We start from the raw sequence: 21,883 nt of genomic DNA, 5'->3' as shown, positions 1-21,883 counted from the left end.
TTTTTATCCGGTGTACAAATGACAGGAAAATCGGAACTTTACATAAATACTCTGTATAGGGTTCTATGGTGTAATGGTTACACTCATGACCTGAATCCTGTGATCCGAGTTCAAATCTTGGTAGGACCTACCTTGATTTTGCAGTGACACACTCCTCCCCGTGTCAACTTTAAATAGTTGCGTGAAAGAAACAAGTGGGTGGGAGTCGATAAGCACTCTTGTTACGCACGAATGGCTAGCCTACGGTAACGCATACTATGAGTGCCTGGTAGTTGACACACAGAACCGTTTCCGTTCTCTGGCCAGGAAAAAGAGTATTGACTACAGGGTCTATGCTGTAAAGGTTATCACTCAGGACTCTGAATCCTAAATCCGAGTTTAAATCTTGGACGATACTACCATGTCAATTAATTTGCCTCGTGGAAATAGAATATAGAGCTGTCCAAATATTGTGTCAGTTGAAAGTATTGCAGCACGTGAAGGAACGACAGTCCGCTGTTGCTATTTACCAATCAGATTTTTTTTTTCAATTTCCATGTGGATTTAGAATATGGTTCTATGGTTAATGGTTAGCACTCTGGACTTTGAATCCAGTGATCCGAGTTCAAATCTCGGTAGAACCTTCCTATTTTTGGTGCTGAATTTATTCACATGGCCAACCAAAAACCTCATAATCTGATGTTTATCCGGTGTACAAATGACAGGAAAATCGGAACTCTACAATAAATACTCTGTATAGGGTTCTATGGTGTAATGGTTAGCACTCAGGACTCTGAATCCTGTGATCCTCGTTCAAATCTTGGTAGGACCTACCTTGATTTTGCAGTGACACACTCCTCCCCTGTCAACTTAAAATAGTTGCGTGAAAAAACAAGTGGTGGGAGTCGATAAGCACTCTTGTTACGCACGAATGGCTAGCCTACGGTAAACGCATACTATGAGTGCCTGGTAGTTGACACACCGTTTCTCTGTCTGGCCAGGAAAAAGAGTATTGACTACAGGGTTCTATGCTGTAAAGGTTATCACTCAGGACTCTGAATCCACAATCCGAGTTTAAATCTTGGACGATACTACCATGTCAATTAATTTGCCTCGTGGAAATAGAATATAGCTGTCCAAATATTGTTGTCATTTGAAAGTATTTGCAGCACGTGAAGGAACGACAGTCCGCTGTTGCTAATTACAGGCAGATTTTTTTTTTTCAATTTCCATGTGGATTTAGAAATATGGTTCTATGGTGTAATGGTTAGCACTCTGGACTTTGAATCCAGTGATCCGAGTTCAAATCTCGGTAGAACCTTCCTATTTTTGGTGCTGAATTATTCACATGGCCAACCAAAACCCTCATAATCTGATGTTTATATATTATCCGGTGTAACAAAATGACAGGAAAATCGAACTCTACAATAAATACTCTGTATAGGGTTCTATGGTGTAATGGTTAGCACTCAGGACTCTGAATCCTGCGATCCGAGTTCAAATCTCGGTAGGACCTACCTACCTTGATTTTGCAGTGACACACTCCTCCCCTGTCAACTTTAAATAGTTGCGTGAAAGAAACAAGTGGTGTGGGAGTCGATAAGCACTCTTGTTACGCACGAATGGCTAGCCTACGGTAAACGCATACTATGAGTGCCTGCTAGTTGACACCGTTTTCTGGCCAGGAAACAGAGTATTGACTACGACAGGGTTCTATGCTGTAAAGGTTATCACTCAGGACTCTGAATCCTACAATCCGAGTTTAAATCTTGGACGATACTACCATGTCAATTAATTTGCCTCGTGGAAATAGAATATAGCTGTCCAAATATTGTTGTCAGTTGAAAGTATTTGCAGCACGTGAAGGAACGACAGTCCGCTGTTGCTATTTACAGGCAGATTTTTTTTTTTCAAATTTCCATGTGGATTTAGAATATGGTTCTAGGTGTAATGGTTAGCACTCTGGACTTTGAATCCAGTGATCCGAGTTCAAATCTCGGTAGAACCTTCCTATTTTTTGGTGCTGAATTATTCACATGGCCAACCAAAACCTCATAATCTGATGTTTATATCCGGTGTACAAATGACAGGAAATCGGAACTCTACAATAAATACTCTGTATAGGGTTCTATGGTGTATGGTTAGCACTCAGGACTCTGAATCCTGCGATCCGAGTTCAAATCTCGGTAGGACCTACCTTGATTTTGCAGTGACACACTCCTCCCCTGTCAACTTTAAAATAGTTGCGTGAAGAACAAGTGGGTGGGAGTCGATATAGCACTCTTGTTACGCACGAATGGCCTAGCCTACGGTAAACGCATACTATGAGTGCCTGGTAGTTGAAAACCTGTTTCTGGCCAGAAACAGAGTATTGACTACAGGGTTCTATGCTGTAAAGTTTATCACTCAGGACTCTGAATCCTACAATCCGAGTTTAAATCTTGGACGATACTACCATGTCAATTAATTTGCCTCGTGGAAAAGAATATAGCTGTCCAAATATTGTTGTCAGTTGAAAGTATTTGCAGCACGTGAAGGAACGACAGTCCGCTGTTGCTAATTACAGGCAGATTTTTTTTTTTTCCAATTTCCATTTGGATTTAGAAATATGGTTCTAATGGTGTAATGGTTAGCACTCTGGACTTTGAATCCAGTGATCCGAGTTCAAATCTCGGTAGAACCTTCCTATTTGTGGGTGCTGAACTATTCACATGGCCACCAAAAACTCATAATCTGATGTTTATCCGGTGTACAATGACAGGAAAATCGGAACTCTACAATAAATACTCTGTATAGGGTTCTATGGTGTAATGGTTACCACCATGACTCTGAATCCTGTATCCTAGTTCAAATCTTGGTAGGACCTACCTTGATTTTGCAGTGACACACTCCTCCCCTGTCAACTTTAAATAGTTGCGTGAAGAAACAAGTGGGTGGGAGTCGATAAGCACTCTTTGTTACCACGAATGGCTAGCCTACGGTAAACGCATACTATGAGTGCCTGGTAGTTGACACCGTTTCTGGCCAGGAAAAGAGTATTGACTACAGGGTTCTAGTGCTGTAAAGGTTATCACTCAGGACTCTGAATCCTACAATCCGAGTTAAATCTTGGACGATACTACCATGTCAATTAATTTGCCTCGTGGAAATAGAATATAGCTGTCCAAATATTGTTGTCAGTTGAAAGTATTTGCAGCACGTGAAGGAACGACAGTCCGCTGTTGCTAATTACAGGCAGATTTTTTTTTTCAATTTCCATTTGGATTTAGAAATATGGTTCTATGGTGTAATGGTTAGCACTCTGGACTTTGAATCCAGTGATTCCGAGTTCAAATCTCGGTAGAACCTTCCTATTTTTGGTGCTGAATTATTCACATGGCCAACCAAAAACCTCATAATCTGATGTTAGCGGTGTACAAATGACAGGAAAATCGGAACTCTACATAAATACTCTGTATAGGGTTCTATGGTGTAATGGTTAGCACTCAGGACTCTGAATCCTGTGATCCTAGTTCAAATCTTGGTAGGACCCTACCTTGATTTTGCAGTGACACACTCCTCCCCTGTCAACTTTAAAATAGTTGCGTGAAAGAAACAAGTGGGTGGGAGTCGATAAGCACTCTTGTTACGCACGAATGGCTAGCCTACGGTAAACGCATACTATGAGTGCCTGGTAGTTGACACCGTTTCTGGCCAGGAAACAGAGTATTGACTACAGGGTTCTATGCTGTAAAGGTTATCACTCAGGACTCTGAATCCCTACAATCCGAGTTTAAAATCTTGGACGATACTACCATGTCAATTAATTTGCCTCGTGGAAATAGAATATAGCTGTCCAAATATTGTTGTCAGTTGAAAGTATTTGCAGCACGTGAAGGAACGACAGTCCGCTGTTGCTAATTACAGGCAGATTTTTTTTTTTCAATTTCCATTTGGATTTAGAAATATGGTTCTATGGTGTAATGGTTAGCACTCTGGACTTTGAATCCAGTGATCCGAGTTCAAATCTCGTAGAACCTTCCTATTTTGGTGCTGAACTATTCACATGGCCAACCAAAAACCTCATAATCTGATGTTTATCCGGTGTACAAATGACAGGAAAATCGGAACTCTACAATAAATACTCTGTATAGGGTTCTATGGTGTAATGGTTACCACTCATGACTCTGAATCCTGTGATCCTAGTTCAAATCTTGGTAGGACCTACCTTGATTTTGCAGTGACACACTCCTCCCCTGTCAACTTTAAAATAGTTGCGTGAAAGAAACAAGTGGGTGGGAGTCGATAAGCACTCTTGTTACGCACGAATGGCTAGCCTACGGTAAACGCATACTATGAGTGCCTGGTAGTTGACACCGTTTCTGGCCAGGAAAAAGAGTATTGACTACAGGGTTCTATGCTGTAAAGGTTATCACTCAGGACTCTGAATCCTACAATCCGAGTTTAAATCTTGGACGATACTACCATGTCAATTAATTTGCCTCGTGGAAATAGAATATAGCTGTCCAAATATTGTTGTCAGTTGAAAGTATTTGCAGCACGTGAAGGAACGACAGTCCGCTGTTGCTAATTACAGGCAGATTTTTTTTTTTCAATTTCCATTTGGATTTAGAAATATGGTTCTATGGTGTAATGGTTAGCACTCTGGACTTTGAATCCAGTGATCCGAGTTCAAATCTCGGTAGAACCTTCCTATTTTTGGTGCTGAATTATTCACATGGCCAACCAAAAACCTCATAATCTGATGTTTAGCCGGTGTACAAATGACAGGAAAATCGGAACTCTACAATAAATACTCTGTATAGGGTTCTATGGTGTAATGGTTAGCACTCAGGACTCTGAATCCTGTGATCCTAGTTCAAATCTTGGTAGGACCTACCTTGATTTTGCAGTGACACACTCCTCCCCTGTCAACTTTAAAATAGTTGCGTGAAAGAAACAAGTGGGTGGGAGTCGATAAGCACTCTTGTTACGCACGAATGGCTAGCCTACGGTAAACGCATACTATGAGTGCCTGGTAGTTGACACCGTTTTCTGGCCAGGAAACAGAGTATTGACTACAGGGTTCTATGCTGTAAAGGTTATCACTCAGGACTCTGAATCCTACAATCCGAGTTTAAATCTTGGACGATACTACCATGTCAATTAATTGCCTCGTGGAAATAGAATATAGCTGTCCAAATATTGTTGTCAGTTGAAAGTATTTGCAGCACGTGAAGGAACGACAGTCCGCTGTTGCTAATTACAGGCAGATTTTTTTTTTCAATTTCCATTTGGATTTAGAAATATGGTTCTATGGTGTAATGGTTAGCACTCTGGACTTGAATCCAGTGATCCGAGTTCAAATCTCGGTAGAACCTTCCTATTTTGGTGCTGAATTATTCACATGGCCAACCAAAAACCTCATAATCTGATGTTTATCCGGTGTACAAATGACAGGAAAATCGGAACTCTACAATAAATACTCTGTATAGGGTTCTATGGTGTAATGGTTAGCACTCAGGACTCTGAATCCTGTGATCCTAGTTCAAATCTTGGTAGGACCTACCTTGTTTTGCAGTGACACACTCCTCCCCTGTCAACTTTAAATAGTTGCGTGAAAGAAACAAGTGGGTGGGAGTCGATAAGCACTCTTGTTACGCACGAATGGCTAGCCTACGGTAAACGCATACTATGAGTGCCTGGTAGTTGACACCGTTTCTGGCCAGGAAACAGAGTATTGACTACAGGGTTCTATGCTGTAAAGGTTATCACTCAGGACTCTGAATCCTACAATCCGAGTTTAAATCTTGGACGATACTACCATGTCAATTAATTTGCCTCGTGGAAATAGAATATAGCTGTCCAAATATTGTTGTCAGTTGAAAGTATTTGCAGCACGTGAAGGAACGACAGTCCGCTGTTGCTAATTACAGGCAGATTTTTTTTTTTCAATTTCCATTTGGATTTAGAAATATGGTTCTATGGTGTAATGGTTAGCACTCTGGACTTTGAATCCAGTGATCCGAGTTCAAATCTCGGTAGAACCTTCCTATTTTTGGTGCTGAATTATTCACATGGCCAACCAAAAACCTCATAATCTGATGTTTATCCGGTGTACAAATGACAGGAAAATCGGAACTCTACAATAAATACTCTGTATAGGGTTCTATGGTGTAATGGTTAGCACTCAGGACTCTGAATCCTGCGATCCGAGTTCAAATCTCGGTAGGACCTACCTTGATTTTGCAGTGACACACTCCTCCCCTGTCAACTTTAAAATAGTTGCGTGAAAGAAACAAGTGGGTGGGAGTCGATAAGCACTCTTGTTACGCACGAATGGCTAGCCTACGGTAAACGCATACTATGAGTGCCTGGTAGTTGACACCGTTTCTGGCCAGGAAACAGAGTATTGACTACAGGGTTCTATGCTGTAAAGGTTATCACTCAGGACTCTGAATCCTACAATCCGAGTTTAAATCTTGGACGATACTACCATGTCAATTAATTTGCCTCGTGGAAATAGAATATAGCTGTCCAAATATTGTTGTCAGTTGAAAGTATTTGCAGCACGTGAAGGAACGACAGTCCGCTGTTGCTAATTACAGGCAGATTTTTTTTTTTCAATTTCCATTTGGATTTAGAAATATGGTTCTATGGTGTAATGGTTAGCACTCTGGACTTTGAATCCAGTGATCCGAGTTCAAATCTCGGTAGAACCTTCCTATTTTGGTGCTGAATTATTCACATGGCCAACCAAAAACCTCATAATCTGATGTTTATCCGGTGTACAAATGACAGGAAAATCGGAACTCTACAATAAATACTCTGTATAGGGTTCTATGGTGTAATGGTTAGCACTCAGGACTCTGAATCCTGTGATCCTAGTTCAAATCTTGGTAGGACCTACCTTGTTTTTGCAGTGACACACTCCTCCCCTGTCAACTTTAAAATAGTTGCGTGAAAGAAACAAGTGGGTGGGAGTCGATAAGCACTCTTGTTACGCACGAATGGCTAGCCTACGGTAAACGCATACTATGAGTGCCTGGTAGTTGACACCGTTTCTGGCCAGGAAACAGAGTATTGACTACAGGGTTCTATGCTGTAAAGGTTATCACTCAGGACTCTGAATCCTACAATCCGAGTTTAAATCTTGGACGATACTACCATGTCAATTAATTTGCCTCGTGGAAATAGAATATAGCTGTCCAAATATTGTTGTCAGTTGAAAGTATTTGCAGCACGTGAAGGAACGACAGTCCGCTGTTGCTAATTACAGGCAGATTTTTTTTTTTCAATTTCCATTTGGATTTAGAAATATGGTTCTATGGTGTAATGGTTAGCACTCTGGACTTTGAATCCAGTGATCCGAGTTCAAATCTCGGTAGAACCTTCCTATTTTTGGTGCTGAATTATTCACATGGCCAACCAAAAACCTCATAATCTGATGTTTATCCGGTGTACAAATGACAGGAAAATCGGAACTCTACAATAAATACTCTGTATAGGGTTCTATGGTGTAATGGTTAGCACTCAGGACTCTGAATCCTGTGATCCTAGTTCAAATCTTGGTAGGACCTACCTTGATTTTGCAGTGACACACTCCTCCCCTGTCAACTTTAAAATAGTTGCGTGAAAGAAACAAGTGGGTGGGAGTCGATAAGCACTCTTGTTACGCACGAATGGCTAGCCTACGGTAAACGCATACTATGAGTGCCTGGTAGTTGACACCGTTTCTGGCCAGGAAAAAGAGTATTGACTACAGGGTTCTATGCTGTAAAGGTTATCACTCAGGACTCTGAATCCTACAATCCGAGTTTAAATCTTGGACGATACTACCATGTCAATTAATTTGCCTCGTGGAAATAGAATATAGCTGTCCAAATATTGTTGTCAGTTGAAAGTATTTGCAGCACGTGAAGGAACGACAGTCCGCTGTTGCTAATTACAGGCAGATTTTTTTTTTTCAATTTCCATTTGGATTTAGAAATATGGTTGTATGGTGTAATGGTTAGCACTCTGGACTTTGAATCCAGTGATCCGAGTTCAAATCTCGGTAGAACCTTCCTATTTTTGGTGCTGAATTATTCACATGGCCAACCAAAAACCTCATAATCTGATGTTTATCCGGTGTACAAATGACAGGAAAATCGGAACTCTACAATAAATACTCTGTTTAGGGTTCTATGGTGTAATGGTTAGCACTCAGGACTCTGAATCCTGTGATCCTATTTCAAATCTTGGTAGGACCTACCTTGTTTTTGCAGTGACACACTCCTCCCCTGTCAACTTTAAAATAGTTGCGTGAAAGAAACAAGTGGGTGGGAGTCGATAAGCACTCTTGTTACGCACGAATGGCTAGCCTACGGTAAACGCATACTATGAGTGCCTGGTAGTTGACACCGTTTCTGGCCAGGAAACAGAGTATTGACTACAGGGTTCTATGCTGTAAAGGTTATCACTCAGGACTCTGAATCCTACAATCCGAGTTTAAATCTTGGACGATACTACCATGTCAATTAATTTGCCTCGTGGAAATAGAATATAGCTGTCCAAATATTGTTGTCAGTTGAAAGTATTTGCAGCACGTGAAGGAACGACAGTCCGCTGTTGCTAATTACAGGCAGATTTTTTTTTTTCAATTTCCATTTGGATTTAGAAATATGGTTCTATGGTGTAATGGTTAGCACTCTGGACTTTGAATCCAGTGATCCGAGTTCAAATCTCGGTAGAACCTTCCTATTTTTGGTGCTGAATTATTCACATGGCCAACCAAAAACCTCATAATCTGATGTTTATCCGGTGTACAAATGACAGGAAAATCGGAACTCTACAATAAATACTCTGTATAGGGTTCTATGGTGTAATGGTTAGCACTCAGGACTCTGAATCCTGTGATCCTAGTTCAAATCTTGGTAGGACCTACCTTGATTTTGCAGTGACACACTCCTCCCCTGTCAACTTTAAAATAGTTGCGTGAAAGAAACAAGTGGGTGGGAGTCGATAAGCACTCTTGTTACGCACGAATGGCTAGCCTACGGTAAACGCATACTATGAGTGCCTGGTAGTTGACACCGTTTCTGGCCAGGAAAAAGAGTATTGACTACAGGGTTCTATGCTGTAAAGGTTATCACTCAGGACTCTGAATCCTACAATCCGAGTTTAAATCTTGGACGATACTACCATGTCAATTAATTTGCCTCGTGGAAATAGAATATAGCTGTCCAAATATTGTTGTCAGTTGAAAGTATTTGCAGCACGTGAAGGAACGACAGTCCGCTGTTGCTATTTACAGGCAGATTTTTTTTTTTCAATTTCCATGTGGATTTAGAATATGGTTCTATGGTGTAATGGTTAGCACTCTGGACTTTGAATCCAGTGATCCGAGTTCAAATCTCGGTAGAACCTTCCTATTTTTGGTGCTGAATTATTCACATGGCCAACCAAAAACCTCATAATCTGATGTTTATCCGGTGTACAAATGACAGGAAAATCGGAACTCTACAATAAATACTCTGTATAGGGTTCTATGGTGTAATGGTTAGCACTCAGGACTCTGAATCCTGCGATCCGAGTTCAAATCTCGGTAGGACCTACCTTGATTTTGCAGTGACACACTCCTCCCCTGTCAACTTTAAAATAGTTGCGTGAAAGAAACAAGTGGGTGGGAGTCGATAAGCACTCTTGTTACGCACGAATGGCTAGCCTACGGTAAACGCATACTATGAGTGCCTGGTAGTTGACACCGTTTCTGGCCAGGAAACAGAGTATTGACTACAGGGTTCTATGCTGTAAAGGTTATCACTCAGGACTCTGAATCCTACAATCCGAGTTTAAATCTTGGACGATACTACCATGTCAATTAATTTGCCTCGTGGAAATAGAATATAGCTGTCCAAATATTGTTGTCAGTTGAAAGTATTTGCAGCACGTGAAGGAACGACAGTCCGCTGTTGCTAATTACAGGCAGATTTTTTTTTTTCAATTTCCATTTGGATTTAGAAATATGGTTCTATGGTGTAATGGTTAGCACTCTGGACTTTGAATCCAGTGATCCGAGTTCAAATCTCGGTAGAACCTTCCTATTTTTGGTGCTGAATTATTCACATGGCCAACCAAAAACCTCATAATCTGATGTTTATCCGGTGTACAAATGACAGGAAAATCGGAACTCTACAATAAATACTCTGTATAGGGTTCTATGGTGTAATGGTTAGCACTCAGGACTCTGAATCCTGTGATCCTAGTTCAAATCTTGGTAGGACCTACCTTGTTTTTGCAGTGACACACTCCTCCCCTGTCAACTTTAAAATAGTTGCGTGAAAGAAACAAGTGGGTGGGAGTCGATAAGCACTCTTGTTACGCACGAATGGCTAGCCTACGGTAAACGCATACTATGAGTGCCTGGTAGTTGACACCGTTTCTGGCCAGGAAAAAGAGTATTGACTACAGGGTTCTATGCTGTAAAGGTTATCACTCAGGACTCTGAATCCTACAATCCGAGTTTAAATCTTGTACGATACTACCATGTCAATTAATTTGCCTCGTGGAAATAGAATATGGCTGTCCAAATATTGTTGTCAGTTGAAAGTATTTGCAGCACGTGAAGGAACGACAGTCCGCTGTTGCTATTTACAGGCAGATTTTTTTTTTTCAATTTCCATGTGGATTTAGAATATGGTTCTATGGTGTAATGGTTAGCACTCTGGACTTTGAATCCAGTGATCCGAGTTCAAATCTCGGTAGAACCTTCCTATTTTTGGTGCTGAATTATTCACATGGCCAACCAAAAACCTCATAATCTGATGTTTATCCGGTGTACAAATGACAGGAAAATCGGAACTCTACAATAAATACTCTGTATAGGGTTCTATGGTGTAATGGTTAGCACTCAGGACTCTGAATCCTGCGATCCGAGTTCAAATCTCGGTAGGACCTACCTTGATTTTGCAGTGACACACTCCTCCCCTGTCAACTTTTAAATAGTTGAGTGAAAGAAACAAGTGGGTGGGAGTCGATAAACACTCTTGTTACGCACGAATGGCTAGCCTACGGTAAACGCATACTATGAGTGCCTGGTAGTTGACACTGTTTCTGGCCAGGAAACAGAGTATTGACTACAGGGTTCTATGCTGTAAAGGTTATCACTCAGGACTCTGAATCCTGTGATCCGAGTTCTAATCTCGGTAGGACCTACCTTGATTTTGCAGTGACACACTCCTCCCCTGTCAACATTAAAATAGTTGCGTGAAAGAAACAAGTGGGTGGGAGTCAATAAGCACTCTTGTTACGCACGAATGGCTAGCCTACGGTAAACGCATACTATGAGTGCCTGGTAGTTGACACCGTTTCTGACCAGAAAACAGAGTATTGACTACAGGGTTCTATGCTGTAAAGGTTATCACTCAGGACTCTGAATCCTACAATTTGAGTTTAAATCTTGGACGATCCTACCATGTCAATTAATTTGCTTCGTGGAAATAGAATATAGCTGTCCAAATATTGTTGTCAGTTGAAAGTATTTGCAGCACGTGAAGGAACGACAGTCCGCTGTTGCTAATTAAACGCATAATTAATTTTTTTCAATTTCCATGTGGATTTAGAATATGGTTCTATGGTGTAATGGTTAGCACTCTGGACTTTGAATCCAGTGATCCGAGTTCAAATCTCGGTAGAACCTTCAAATTTTTTGTGCTGAATTATTCACATGGCCAACCAATAACCTCATAATCTGATGTTTATCCGGTGTACAAATGACAGGAAAATCGGAACTCTACTCAATTCAACGGCTCAGACACAAGAGGTATGTGGCAGGGTCTACAGTCAATCACGGACTACAGGAAGAAAACCAGCATCGTCACGGACCAGGATGTCTTGCTCCCAGGCAGACTAAATCACTTTTTTGCCCGCTTTGAGGACAATACAGTGCCACTGACACTGCCCGCAACTAAAACATGCGGACTCTCCTTCACTGCAGCCGACGTGAGGAAAACATTTAAACGTGTCAACCCTCGCAAGGCTGCAGGGCCAGACGGCATCCCCAGCCGCGCCCTCAGAGCATGCGCAGACCAGCTGGCTGGTGTGTTTACTGACATATTCAATCAATCCCTATCCCAGTCTGTTGTTCCCACAGGCTTCAAGGGGGCCACCATTGTTCCTGTTCCCAAGAAAGCTAAGGTAACTGAGCTAAACGACTACCGCCCCGTAGCACTCACTTCTGTCGTCATGAAGTGCTTTGAGAGACTAGTCAAGGACCATATCACCTCCACCCTACCTGACACCCTAGACCCACTCCAATTTGCTTACCGCCCAAATAGGTCCACAGACGATGCAATCTCAAACACACTGCACACTGCCCTAACCCATCTGGACAAGAGGAATACCTATGTGAGAATGCTGTTCATCGACTACAGCTCGGCATTTAACACCATAGTGCCCTCCAAGCTCGTCATCAAGCTCAAGACCCTGGGTCTCGACCCCGCCCTGTGCAACTGGGTACTGGACTTCCTGACGGGCCGCCCCCAGGTGGTGAGGGTAGGCAACAACATCTCCACCCCGCTGATCCTCAACACTGGGGCCCCACAAGGGTGCGTTCTGAGCCCTCTCCTGTACTCCCTGTTCACCCACGACTGCGTGGCCACGCACGCCTCCAACGCAATCATCAAGTTTGCGAACGACACAACAGTAGTAGGCTTGATTACCAACAACGACGAGACGGCCTACAGGGAGGAGGTGAGGGCCCTCGGAGTGTGGTGTCAGGAAAATAACCTCACACTCAACGTCAACAAAACTAAGGAGATGATTGTGGACTTCAGGAAACAGCAGAGGGAACACCCCCCTATCCACATCGATGGAACAGTAGTGGAGAGGGTAGTAAGTTTTAAGTTCCTCGGCGTACACATCACAGACAAACTGAATTGGTCCACCCACACAGACAGCATCGTGAAGAAGGCGCAGCAGCGCCTCTTCAACCTCAGGAGGCTGAAGAAATTTGGCTTGTCACCAAAAGCACTCACAAACTTCTACAGATGCACAATCGAGAGCATCCTGTCGGGCTGTATCACCGCCTGGTACGGTAACTGCTCCGCCCACAACCGTAAGGCTCTCCAGAGGGTAGTGAGGTCTGCACAACGCATCACCGGGGGCAAACTACCTGCCCTCCAGGACACCTACACCACTCGATGTCACAGGAAGGCCATAAAGATCATCAAGGACAACAACCACCCGAGCCACTGCCTGTTCACCCCGCTATCATCCAGAAGGCGAGGTCAGTACAGGTGCATCAAAGCTGGGACCGAGAGACTGAAAAACAGCTTCTATCTCAAGGCCATCAGACTGTTAAACAGCCACCACTAACATTGAGTGGCTGCTGCCAACACACTGACTCAACTCCAGCCACTTTAATAATGGGAATTGATGGGAAATGATGTAAAATATATCACTAGCAACTTTAAACAATGCTACCTAATATAATTCAGACCTTACATTATTCATCTCATATGTATACGTTAAACTGTACTCTATATCATCGACTGCATCCTTATGTAATACATGTATCACTAGCCACTTTAACTATGCCACTTTGTTTACATACTCATCTCATATGTATATACTGCACTCAATACCATCTACTGTATCTTGCCTATGCTGCTCTGTTCCATCACTCATTCATATATCTTTATGTACATATTCTTTATCCCCTTACACTTGTGTTTATAAGGTAGTAGTTTTGGAATTGTTAGCTAGATTACTTGTTGGTTATTACTGCATTGTCGGAACTAGAAGCACAAGCATTTCGCTACACTCGCACTAACATCTGCTAACCATGTGTATGTGACAAATACAATTTGATTTGATTTGATTTAGAATATGGTTCAATGGTGTAATGGTTAGCACTCTGGACATTGAATCCAGCCTCCAAGTTGTGCGTGAAAGAAACAAGTGGGTGGGAGTCGATAAGCAGTCTTTGGTACTCACGAATTGCAGCATTCAGGAAATGCTTAGTACTACATTACACCATCGAACCATAATCTAAATTAATTTGGGAAGTGTACAGAACAAAAATTCTGCATTGTAATTAGCAAAGTACAAAGTGCTAACCAGAACACCTGGAAGACGATTGACCGAAGTCAAGGCGTTAATAAGTTGTTAGTGCTATGTGGTACTGTGTGGTTCTATGGTGTAATGGTTAGCACTCAGGACTCTGAATCCTGCGATCCGAGTTCAAATCTCGGTAGGACCTGTCTGGTTTTTGCAATTAACTTGAGTCTTCTGCGAGGGTCATTCCTTCCATCTTTTTAACCTATTGAGCCCGTTTCGGAACGACATTACCCTTTTTCTGACAAGAGCTTTCATACCAAGGGTGTGGTGAAAGCGTGGTAGAGACTGAAATAATACGAACCCACAAGAAATTCCTATTATGAAGGTAATATGGTAAGTTAATAGTAGTCCGCTACTCGCTACTCCAAAAAAGAGTCAAACATACGTTTAAAAACATTTCATCCAGCATCGTTAATTGCGTTGGAAAGGTGTAAATGTTCATACATTACCAAGGCCGGTTAGCTCAGTTGGTTAGAGCGTCGTGCTAATAACGCGAAGGTCGCGGGTTCGATACCCGTACTGGCCAATATACGTTTTTTTTCTCGAGTTGTACCATGAGCATTCAAAACACGTGTCTCCTGTAAACTGGCGTCCTTCAACACGGAATCTCAACTCAAGCATTGGACTATGAGCATTCATAACATGTGTCTCTTGTAAACTGGCGTCCTTCAACACGGATTCTCAACTCAAACATGTCAAATTCGGAGCGCTTTTCCTCCTCTAAAATCGTGAGGTTCATATCGTTTATATATGTATGTATTCATATCATTTAAAATGTAATTTCAGTCCGTACTGTCACAACAGGTTCTATGGTGTAATGGTTAGCACTCAGGACTCTGAATCCTGCGATCCGAGTTCAAATCTCGGTAGGACCTACCTGTCTTTTGCGGTTGAACGCACACTGTCTTACTTGGAAGGTTGATTCGGTATCATTCAATCTGTTGTTAATGTTATTGTATTCCTAAACATTTAACACAAAATATTCAGTCTTCACAAACATTTTTCCATAAATTTTAGTTAAATCTGCCTTTTATAGTGTAACTCACTCCTAGAGCCTCCTTTGTTATCTGCCACATCAAATAAAACTCATATACACATATTTTACATTGTCTCCATTTTGTTTACAGTGTAAAAAGGTATTTATAAACTGTGTGGTTCAAGCCATGAATACTGATTGGATGACACATTTGTTTTTCCTGCTCTAATTAAGCTGGTAACCAGTTTTTAATAGCAATAAGGCACCTCAGGGGTTTGTGGCCAATATACCACAGCTAATAGCTGTATTTGGGCACTCCACAATGAATATAGCCTCCACATTGACTCTGTACCAGTACCCCCTGAATATAGCCTCCACATTGACTCTGTACCAGTACCCCCTGTATATAGCCTCCACATTGACTCTGTACCAGTACCCCTGTATATAGCCTCCACATTGACTCTGTACCGGTACCCCCTGTATATAGCCTCCACATTGACTCTGTACCAGTACCCCTGTATATAGCCTCCACAATGTCTCTGTACCGGTACCCCCTGTATATAGCCTCCACATTGACTCTGTACCAGTACCCCCTGTATATAGCCTCCACATTGACTCTGTACCAGTACCCCTGTATATAGCCTCCACATTGACTCTGTACCAGTACCCCCTGTATATAGCCTCCACATTGACTCTGTACCAGTACCCCCTGTATATAGCCTCCACATTGACTCTGTACCAGTACCCCTGTATATAGCCTCCACATTGACTCTGTACCAGTACCCCCTGTATATAACCTCCACATTGACTCTGTACCAGTACCCCTGTATATAGCTTCCACATTGACTCTGTACCAGTACCCCCTGTATATAGCCTCCACATTGACTCTGTACCGGTACCCCCTGAATATAGCCTCCACATTGACTCTGTACCAGTACCCCTGTATATAGCCTCCACATTGACTCTGTACCAGTACCCCCTGTATATAGCCTCCACATTGACTCTGTACCGGTACCCCCTGTATATAGCCTCCACATTGACTCTGTACCGGTACCCCCTGAATATAGCCTCCACATTGACTCTGTACCAGTACCCCTGTATATAGCCTCCACATTGACTCTGTACCGGTACCCCCTGTATATAGCCTCCACATTGACTCTGTACCAGTACCCCTGTATATAGCCTCCACATTGACTCTGTACCGGTACCCCCTGTATATAGCCTCCACATTGACTCTGTACCAGTACCCCCTGTATATAGCCTTCACAATGTCTCTGTACCGGTACCCCCTGTATATAGCCTCCACATTGACTCTGTACCAGTACCCCCTGTATAAAGCCTCCACATTGACTCTGTACCAGTACCCCCTGTATATAGCCTCCACTATGCATCTGTACCAGTACCCCCTGTATATAGCCTCCACTATGCATCTGTACCGGTACCCCCTGTATATAGCCTCCACAATGTCTCTGTACCGGTACCCCCTGTATATAGCCTCCACAATGTCTCTGTACCGGTACCCCCTGAATATAGCCTCCACATTGACTCTGTACCGGTACCCCCTGAATATAGCCTCCACATTGACTCTGTACCGGTACCCCCTGTATATAGCCTGCACAATGTCTCTGTACCGGTACCCCCTGTATATAGCCTCCACATTGTCTCTGTACCGGTACCCCCTGTATATAGCCTCCACATTGTCTCTGTTCCGGTACCCTCTGAATATAGCCTCCACTATGCATCTGTACCAGTACCCCCTGTATATAGCCTCCACAATGTCTCTGTACCGGTACTCCCTGTATATAGCCTCCACATTGTCTCTGTACCGGTACCCCCTGAATATAGCCTCCACATTGACTCTGTACCGGTACCCCCTGAATATAGCCTCCACATTGTCTCTGTACCGGTACCCCCTGTATATAGCCTCCACTATGCATCTGTACCAGTACCCCCTGTATATAGCCTCCACAATGTCTCTGTACCGGTACCCCCTGTATATAGCCTCCACATTGTCTCTGTACCGGTACCCCCTGAATATAGCCTCCACATTGACTCTGTACCGGTACCCCCTGAATATAGCCTCCACATTGACTCTGTACCGGTACCCCCTGAATATAGCCTCCACATTGACTCTGTACCAGTACCCCCTGTATATAGCCTCCACTATGCATCTGTACCAGTACCCCCTGTATATAGCCTCCACTATGCATCTGTACCAGTACCCCCTGTATATAGCCTCCACATTGACTCTGTACCAGTACCCCCTGTATATAGCCTCCACTATGCATCTGTACCAGTACCCCCTGTATATAGCCTCCACTATGCATCTGTACCAGTACCCCCTGTATATAGCCTCCACATTGACTCTGTACCAGTACCCCTGTATATAGCCTCCACATTGACTCTGTACCAGTACCCCCTGTATATAGCCTCCACATTGACTCTGTACCGGTACCCCCTGTATATAGCCTTCACAATGTCTCTGTACCGGTACCCCCTGTATATAGCCTCCACATTGACTCTGTACCAGTACCCCCTGTATAAAGCCTCCACATTGACTCTGTACCAGTACCCCCTGTATATAGCCTCCACTATGCATCTGTACCAGTACCCCCTGTATATAGCCTCCACTATGCATCTGTACCGGTACCCCCTGTATATAGCCTCCACAATGTCTCTGTACCGGTACCCCCTGTATATAGCCTCCACAATGTCTCTGTACCGGTACCCCCTGAATATAGCCTCCACATTGACTCTGTACCGGTACCCCCTGAATATAGCCTCCACATTGACTCTGTACCGGTACCCCCTGTATATAGCCTGCACAATGTCTCTGTACCGGTACCCCCTGTATATAGCCTCCACATTGTCTCTGTACCGGTACCCCCTGTATATAGCCTCCACATTGTCTCTGTTCCGGTACCCTCTGAATATAGCCTCCACTATGCATCTGTACCAGTACCCCCTGTATATAGCCTCCACAATGTCTCTGTACCGGTACTCCCTGTATATAGCCTCCACATTGTCTCTGTACCGGTACCCCCTGAATATAGCCTCCACATTGACTCTGTACCGGTACCCCCTGAATATAGCCTCCACATTGTCTCTGTACCAGTACCCCCTGTATATAGCCTCCACTATGCATCTGTACCAGTACCCCCTGTATATAGCCTCCACAATGTCTCTGTACCGGTACCCCCTGTATATAGCCTCCACATTGTCTCTGTACCGGTACCCCCTGAATATAGCCTCCACATTGACTCTGTACCGGTACCCCCTGAATATAGCCTCCACATTGACTCTGTACCGGTACCCCCTGAATATAGCCTCCACATTGACTCTGTACCAGTACCCCCTGTATATAGCCTCCACTATGCATCTGTACCAGTACCCCCTGTATATAGCCTCCACTATGCATCTGTACCAGTACCCCCTGTATATAGCCTCCACATTGACTCTGTACCAGTACCCCCTGTATATAGCCTCCACTATGCATCTGTACCAGTACCCCCTGTATATAGCCTCCACTATGCATCTGTACCAGTACCCCCTGTATATAGCCTCCACAATGTCTCTGTACCGGTACCCCTTGTATAAAGCCTCCACATTGACTCTGTACCAGTACCCCCTGTATATAGCCTTCACTATGCATCTGTACCAGTACCCCCTGTATATAGCCTCCACATTGACTCTGTACCGGTACCCCCTGTATATAGCCTCCACATTGACTCTGTAACGGTACCCCATGTATATAGCCTCCACATTGACTCTGTACCAGTACCCCCTGTATATAGCCTCCACATTGACTCTGTAACGGTACCCCCTGTATATAGCCTCCACATTGACTCTGTACCGGTACCCCCTGTATATAGCCTCCACATTGACTCTGTAACGGTACCCCATGTATATAGCCTCCACATTGACTCTGTACCAGTACCCCTGTATATAGCCTCCACATTGACTCTGTACCAGTACCCCCTGTATATAGCCTCCACATTGACTCTGTACCGGTACCCCCTGTATATAGCCTCCACATTGACTCTGTACCAGTACCCCTCTATATAGCCTCTACATTGACTCTGTACCAGTACCCCTGTATATAGCCTCCACATTGACTCTGTACCAGTACCCCCTGTATATAGCCTCCACTATGCATCTGTACCAGTACCCCCTGTATATAGCCTCCACTATGCATCTGTACCAGTACCCCCTGTATATAGCCTCCACAATGTCTCTGTACCGGTACCCCCTGTATATAGCCTCCACAATGTCTCTGTACCGGTACCCCCTGAATATAGCCTCCACATTGACTCTGTACCGGTACCCCCTGAATATAGCCTCCACATTGACTCTGTACCGGTACCCCCTGTATATAGCCTGCACAATGTCTCTGTACCGGTACCCCCTGTATATAGCCTCCACATTGTCTCTGTACCGGTACCCCCTGTATATAGCCTCCACATTGTCTCTGTTCCGGTACCCTCTGAATATAGCCTCCACTATGCATCTGTACCAGTACCCCCTGTATATAGCCTCCACAATGTCTCTGTACCGGTACTCCCTGTATATAGCCTCCACATTGTCTCTGTACCGGTACCCCCTGAATATAGCCTCCACATTGACTCTGTACCGGTACCCCCTGAATATAGCCTCCACATTGTCTCTGTACCAGTACCCCCTGTATATAGCCTCCACTATGCATCTGTACCAGTACCCCCTGTATATAGCCTCCACAATGTCTCTGTACCGGTACCCCCTGTATATAGCCTCCACATTGTCTCTGTACCGGTACCCCCTGAATATAGCCTCCACATTGACTCTGTACCGGTACCCCCTGAATATAGCCTCCACATTGACTCTGTACCGGTACCCCCTGAATATAGCCTCCACATTGACTCTGTACCAGTACCCCCTGTATATAGCCTCCACTATGCATCTGTACCAGTACCCCCTGTATATAGCCTCCACTATGCATCTGTACCAGTACCCCCTGTATATAGCCTCCACATTGACTCTGTACCAGTACCCCCTGTATATAGCCTCCACTATGCATCTGTACCAGTACCCCCTGTATATAGCCTCCACTATGCATCTGTACCAGTACCCCCTGTATATAGCCTCCACAATGTCTCTGTACCGGTACCCCTTGTATAAAGCCTCCACATTGACTCTGTACCAGTACCCCCTGTATATAGCCTTCACTATGCATCTGTACCAGTACCCCCCTGTATATAGCCTCCACATTGACTCTGTACCGGTACCCCCTGTATATAGCCTCCACATTGACTCTGTAACGGTACCCCATGTATATAGCCTCCACATTGACTCTGTACCAGTACCCCCTGTATATAGCCTCCACATTGACTCTGTAACGGTACCCCCTGTATATAGCCTCCACATTGACTCTGTACCGGTACCCCCTGTATATAGCCTCCACATTGACTCTGTAACGGTACCCCATGTATATAGCCTCCACATTGACTCTGTACCAGTACCCCTGTATATAGCCTCCACATTGACTCTGTACCAGTACCCCCTGTATATAGCCTCCACATTGACTCTGTACCGGTATCCCCTGTATATAGCCTCCACATTGACTCTGTACCAGTACCCCTCTATATAGCCTCTACATTGACTCTGTACCAGTACCCCTGTATATAGCCTCCACATTGACTCTGTACCAGTACCCCCTGTATATAGCCTCCACTATGCATCTGTACCAGTACCCCCTGTATATAGCCTCCACTATGCATCTGTACCAGTACCCCCTGTATATAGCCTCCACAATGTCTCTGTACCGGTACCCCCTGTATATAGCCTCCACAATGTCTCTGTACCGGTACCCCCTGAATATAGCCTCCACATTGACTCTGTACCGGTACCCCCTGAATATAGCCTCCACATTGACTCTGTACCGGTACCCCCTGTATATAGCCTGCACAATGTCTCTGTACCGGTACCCCCTGTATATAGCCTCCACATTGTCTCTGTACCGGTACCCCCTGTATATAGCCTCCACATTGTCTCTGTTCCGGTACCCTCTGAATATAGCCTCCACTATGCATCTGTACCAGTACCCCCTGTATATAGCCTCCACAATGTCTCTGTACCGGTACTCCCTGTATATAGCCTCCACATTGTCTCTGTACCGGTACCCCCTGAATATAGCCTCCACATTGACTCTGTACCGGTACCCCCTGAATATAGCCTCCACATTGTCTCTGTACCAGTACCCCCTGTATATAGCCTCCACTATGCATCTGTACCAGTACCCCCTGTATATAGCCTCCACAATGTCTCTGTACCGGTACCCCCTGTATATAGCCTCCACATTGTCTCTGTACCGGTACCCCCTGAATATAGCCTCCACATTGACTCTGTACCGGTACCCCCTGAATATAGCCTCCACATTGACTCTGTACCGGTACCCCCTGAATATAGCCTCCACATTGACTCTGTACCAGTACCCCCTGTATATAGCCTCCACTATGCATCTGTACCAGTACCCCCTGTATATAGCCTCCACTATGCATCTGTACCAGTACCCCCTGTATATAGCCTCCACATTGACTCTGTACCAGTACCCCCTGTATATAGCCTCCACTATGCATCTGTACCAGTACCCCCTGTATATAGCCTCCACTATGCATCTGTACCAGTACCCCCTGTATATAGCCTCCACAATGTCTCTGTACCGGTACCCCTTGTATAAAGCCTCCACATTGACTCTGTACCAGTACCCCCTGTATATAGCCTTCACTATGCATCTGTACCAGTACCCCCTGTATATAGCCTCCACATTGACTCTGTACCGGTACCCCCTGTATATAGCCTCCACATTGACTCTGT

At 44.1% G+C, this 21,883-nt stretch overlaps 35 non-coding genes across 35 annotated transcripts; all 35 read left to right on the top strand.

Moving 5' to 3' along the window:
- The first annotated feature begins 552 nt into the window (after positions 1–552).
- On the top strand, positions 553–623 carry trnaq-uug (transfer RNA glutamine (anticodon UUG)). The gene has a single exon. It is a non-coding gene; the product is annotated as a tRNA-Gln (tRNA).
- A 116-nt stretch (positions 624–739) lies between these two features.
- trnaq-cug (transfer RNA glutamine (anticodon CUG)) lies at positions 740–811 on the top strand. Its single transcript has one exon. It is a non-coding gene; the product is annotated as a tRNA-Gln (tRNA).
- Positions 812–1,228: 417 nt separating this feature from the next.
- Positions 1,229–1,300, top strand: trnaq-uug (transfer RNA glutamine (anticodon UUG)). Its single transcript has one exon. It is a non-coding gene; the product is annotated as a tRNA-Gln (tRNA).
- Positions 1,301–1,423: 123 nt separating this feature from the next.
- trnaq-cug (transfer RNA glutamine (anticodon CUG)) lies at positions 1,424–1,495 on the top strand. The gene has a single exon. It is a non-coding gene; the product is annotated as a tRNA-Gln (tRNA).
- Positions 1,496–1,916: 421 nt separating this feature from the next.
- On the top strand, positions 1,917–1,987 carry trnaq-uug (transfer RNA glutamine (anticodon UUG)). Its single transcript has one exon. It is a non-coding gene; the product is annotated as a tRNA-Gln (tRNA).
- A 116-nt stretch (positions 1,988–2,103) lies between these two features.
- On the top strand, positions 2,104–2,174 carry trnaq-cug (transfer RNA glutamine (anticodon CUG)). Its single transcript has one exon. It is a non-coding gene; the product is annotated as a tRNA-Gln (tRNA).
- A 415-nt stretch (positions 2,175–2,589) lies between these two features.
- On the top strand, positions 2,590–2,662 carry trnaq-uug (transfer RNA glutamine (anticodon UUG)). Its single transcript has one exon. It is a non-coding gene; the product is annotated as a tRNA-Gln (tRNA).
- A 592-nt stretch (positions 2,663–3,254) lies between these two features.
- trnaq-uug (transfer RNA glutamine (anticodon UUG)) lies at positions 3,255–3,327 on the top strand. Its single transcript has one exon. It is a non-coding gene; the product is annotated as a tRNA-Gln (tRNA).
- Positions 3,328–3,439: 112 nt separating this feature from the next.
- On the top strand, positions 3,440–3,511 carry trnaq-cug (transfer RNA glutamine (anticodon CUG)). The gene has a single exon. It is a non-coding gene; the product is annotated as a tRNA-Gln (tRNA).
- Positions 3,512–3,927: 416 nt separating this feature from the next.
- trnaq-uug (transfer RNA glutamine (anticodon UUG)) lies at positions 3,928–3,998 on the top strand. Its single transcript has one exon. It is a non-coding gene; the product is annotated as a tRNA-Gln (tRNA).
- A 114-nt stretch (positions 3,999–4,112) lies between these two features.
- On the top strand, positions 4,113–4,184 carry trnaq-cug (transfer RNA glutamine (anticodon CUG)). The gene has a single exon. It is a non-coding gene; the product is annotated as a tRNA-Gln (tRNA).
- A 413-nt stretch (positions 4,185–4,597) lies between these two features.
- On the top strand, positions 4,598–4,669 carry trnaq-uug (transfer RNA glutamine (anticodon UUG)). The gene has a single exon. It is a non-coding gene; the product is annotated as a tRNA-Gln (tRNA).
- Positions 4,670–4,784: 115 nt separating this feature from the next.
- Positions 4,785–4,856, top strand: trnaq-cug (transfer RNA glutamine (anticodon CUG)). Its single transcript has one exon. It is a non-coding gene; the product is annotated as a tRNA-Gln (tRNA).
- A 597-nt stretch (positions 4,857–5,453) lies between these two features.
- trnaq-cug (transfer RNA glutamine (anticodon CUG)) lies at positions 5,454–5,525 on the top strand. Its single transcript has one exon. It is a non-coding gene; the product is annotated as a tRNA-Gln (tRNA).
- A 411-nt stretch (positions 5,526–5,936) lies between these two features.
- Positions 5,937–6,008, top strand: trnaq-uug (transfer RNA glutamine (anticodon UUG)). The gene has a single exon. It is a non-coding gene; the product is annotated as a tRNA-Gln (tRNA).
- Positions 6,009–6,123: 115 nt separating this feature from the next.
- On the top strand, positions 6,124–6,195 carry trnaq-cug (transfer RNA glutamine (anticodon CUG)). Its single transcript has one exon. It is a non-coding gene; the product is annotated as a tRNA-Gln (tRNA).
- Positions 6,196–6,608: 413 nt separating this feature from the next.
- Positions 6,609–6,680, top strand: trnaq-uug (transfer RNA glutamine (anticodon UUG)). Its single transcript has one exon. It is a non-coding gene; the product is annotated as a tRNA-Gln (tRNA).
- Positions 6,681–6,794: 114 nt separating this feature from the next.
- Positions 6,795–6,866, top strand: trnaq-cug (transfer RNA glutamine (anticodon CUG)). The gene has a single exon. It is a non-coding gene; the product is annotated as a tRNA-Gln (tRNA).
- Positions 6,867–7,279: 413 nt separating this feature from the next.
- On the top strand, positions 7,280–7,351 carry trnaq-uug (transfer RNA glutamine (anticodon UUG)). The gene has a single exon. It is a non-coding gene; the product is annotated as a tRNA-Gln (tRNA).
- Positions 7,352–7,466: 115 nt separating this feature from the next.
- Positions 7,467–7,538, top strand: trnaq-cug (transfer RNA glutamine (anticodon CUG)). The gene has a single exon. It is a non-coding gene; the product is annotated as a tRNA-Gln (tRNA).
- Positions 7,539–7,951: 413 nt separating this feature from the next.
- On the top strand, positions 7,952–8,023 carry trnaq-uug (transfer RNA glutamine (anticodon UUG)). The gene has a single exon. It is a non-coding gene; the product is annotated as a tRNA-Gln (tRNA).
- A 115-nt stretch (positions 8,024–8,138) lies between these two features.
- On the top strand, positions 8,139–8,210 carry trnaq-cug (transfer RNA glutamine (anticodon CUG)). Its single transcript has one exon. It is a non-coding gene; the product is annotated as a tRNA-Gln (tRNA).
- A 413-nt stretch (positions 8,211–8,623) lies between these two features.
- On the top strand, positions 8,624–8,695 carry trnaq-uug (transfer RNA glutamine (anticodon UUG)). The gene has a single exon. It is a non-coding gene; the product is annotated as a tRNA-Gln (tRNA).
- Positions 8,696–8,810: 115 nt separating this feature from the next.
- trnaq-cug (transfer RNA glutamine (anticodon CUG)) lies at positions 8,811–8,882 on the top strand. The gene has a single exon. It is a non-coding gene; the product is annotated as a tRNA-Gln (tRNA).
- Positions 8,883–9,294: 412 nt separating this feature from the next.
- On the top strand, positions 9,295–9,366 carry trnaq-uug (transfer RNA glutamine (anticodon UUG)). Its single transcript has one exon. It is a non-coding gene; the product is annotated as a tRNA-Gln (tRNA).
- Positions 9,367–9,481: 115 nt separating this feature from the next.
- trnaq-cug (transfer RNA glutamine (anticodon CUG)) lies at positions 9,482–9,553 on the top strand. The gene has a single exon. It is a non-coding gene; the product is annotated as a tRNA-Gln (tRNA).
- A 413-nt stretch (positions 9,554–9,966) lies between these two features.
- Positions 9,967–10,038, top strand: trnaq-uug (transfer RNA glutamine (anticodon UUG)). Its single transcript has one exon. It is a non-coding gene; the product is annotated as a tRNA-Gln (tRNA).
- Positions 10,039–10,153: 115 nt separating this feature from the next.
- trnaq-cug (transfer RNA glutamine (anticodon CUG)) lies at positions 10,154–10,225 on the top strand. Its single transcript has one exon. It is a non-coding gene; the product is annotated as a tRNA-Gln (tRNA).
- A 412-nt stretch (positions 10,226–10,637) lies between these two features.
- Positions 10,638–10,709, top strand: trnaq-uug (transfer RNA glutamine (anticodon UUG)). The gene has a single exon. It is a non-coding gene; the product is annotated as a tRNA-Gln (tRNA).
- Positions 10,710–10,824: 115 nt separating this feature from the next.
- Positions 10,825–10,896, top strand: trnaq-cug (transfer RNA glutamine (anticodon CUG)). The gene has a single exon. It is a non-coding gene; the product is annotated as a tRNA-Gln (tRNA).
- Positions 10,897–11,081: 185 nt separating this feature from the next.
- On the top strand, positions 11,082–11,153 carry trnaq-cug (transfer RNA glutamine (anticodon CUG)). Its single transcript has one exon. It is a non-coding gene; the product is annotated as a tRNA-Gln (tRNA).
- Positions 11,154–11,566: 413 nt separating this feature from the next.
- On the top strand, positions 11,567–11,638 carry trnaq-uug (transfer RNA glutamine (anticodon UUG)). Its single transcript has one exon. It is a non-coding gene; the product is annotated as a tRNA-Gln (tRNA).
- A 2,490-nt stretch (positions 11,639–14,128) lies between these two features.
- On the top strand, positions 14,129–14,200 carry trnaq-cug (transfer RNA glutamine (anticodon CUG)). Its single transcript has one exon. It is a non-coding gene; the product is annotated as a tRNA-Gln (tRNA).
- A 310-nt stretch (positions 14,201–14,510) lies between these two features.
- On the top strand, positions 14,511–14,584 carry trnai-aau (transfer RNA isoleucine (anticodon AAU)). The gene has a single exon. It is a non-coding gene; the product is annotated as a tRNA-Ile (tRNA).
- Positions 14,585–14,861: 277 nt separating this feature from the next.
- On the top strand, positions 14,862–14,933 carry trnaq-cug (transfer RNA glutamine (anticodon CUG)). Its single transcript has one exon. It is a non-coding gene; the product is annotated as a tRNA-Gln (tRNA).
- The last annotated feature ends 6,950 nt before the right edge of the window (positions 14,934–21,883 follow it).

Source organism: Oncorhynchus kisutch, unplaced genomic scaffold (assembly GCF_002021735.2).
Source record: "Oncorhynchus kisutch isolate 150728-3 unplaced genomic scaffold, Okis_V2 Okis07a-Okis12b_hom, whole genome shotgun sequence".
Classification (NCBI taxonomy): Eukaryota; Metazoa; Chordata; class Actinopteri; order Salmoniformes; family Salmonidae; genus Oncorhynchus; species Oncorhynchus kisutch.
This window is presented reverse-complemented; position numbering and strand designations above follow the sequence as displayed.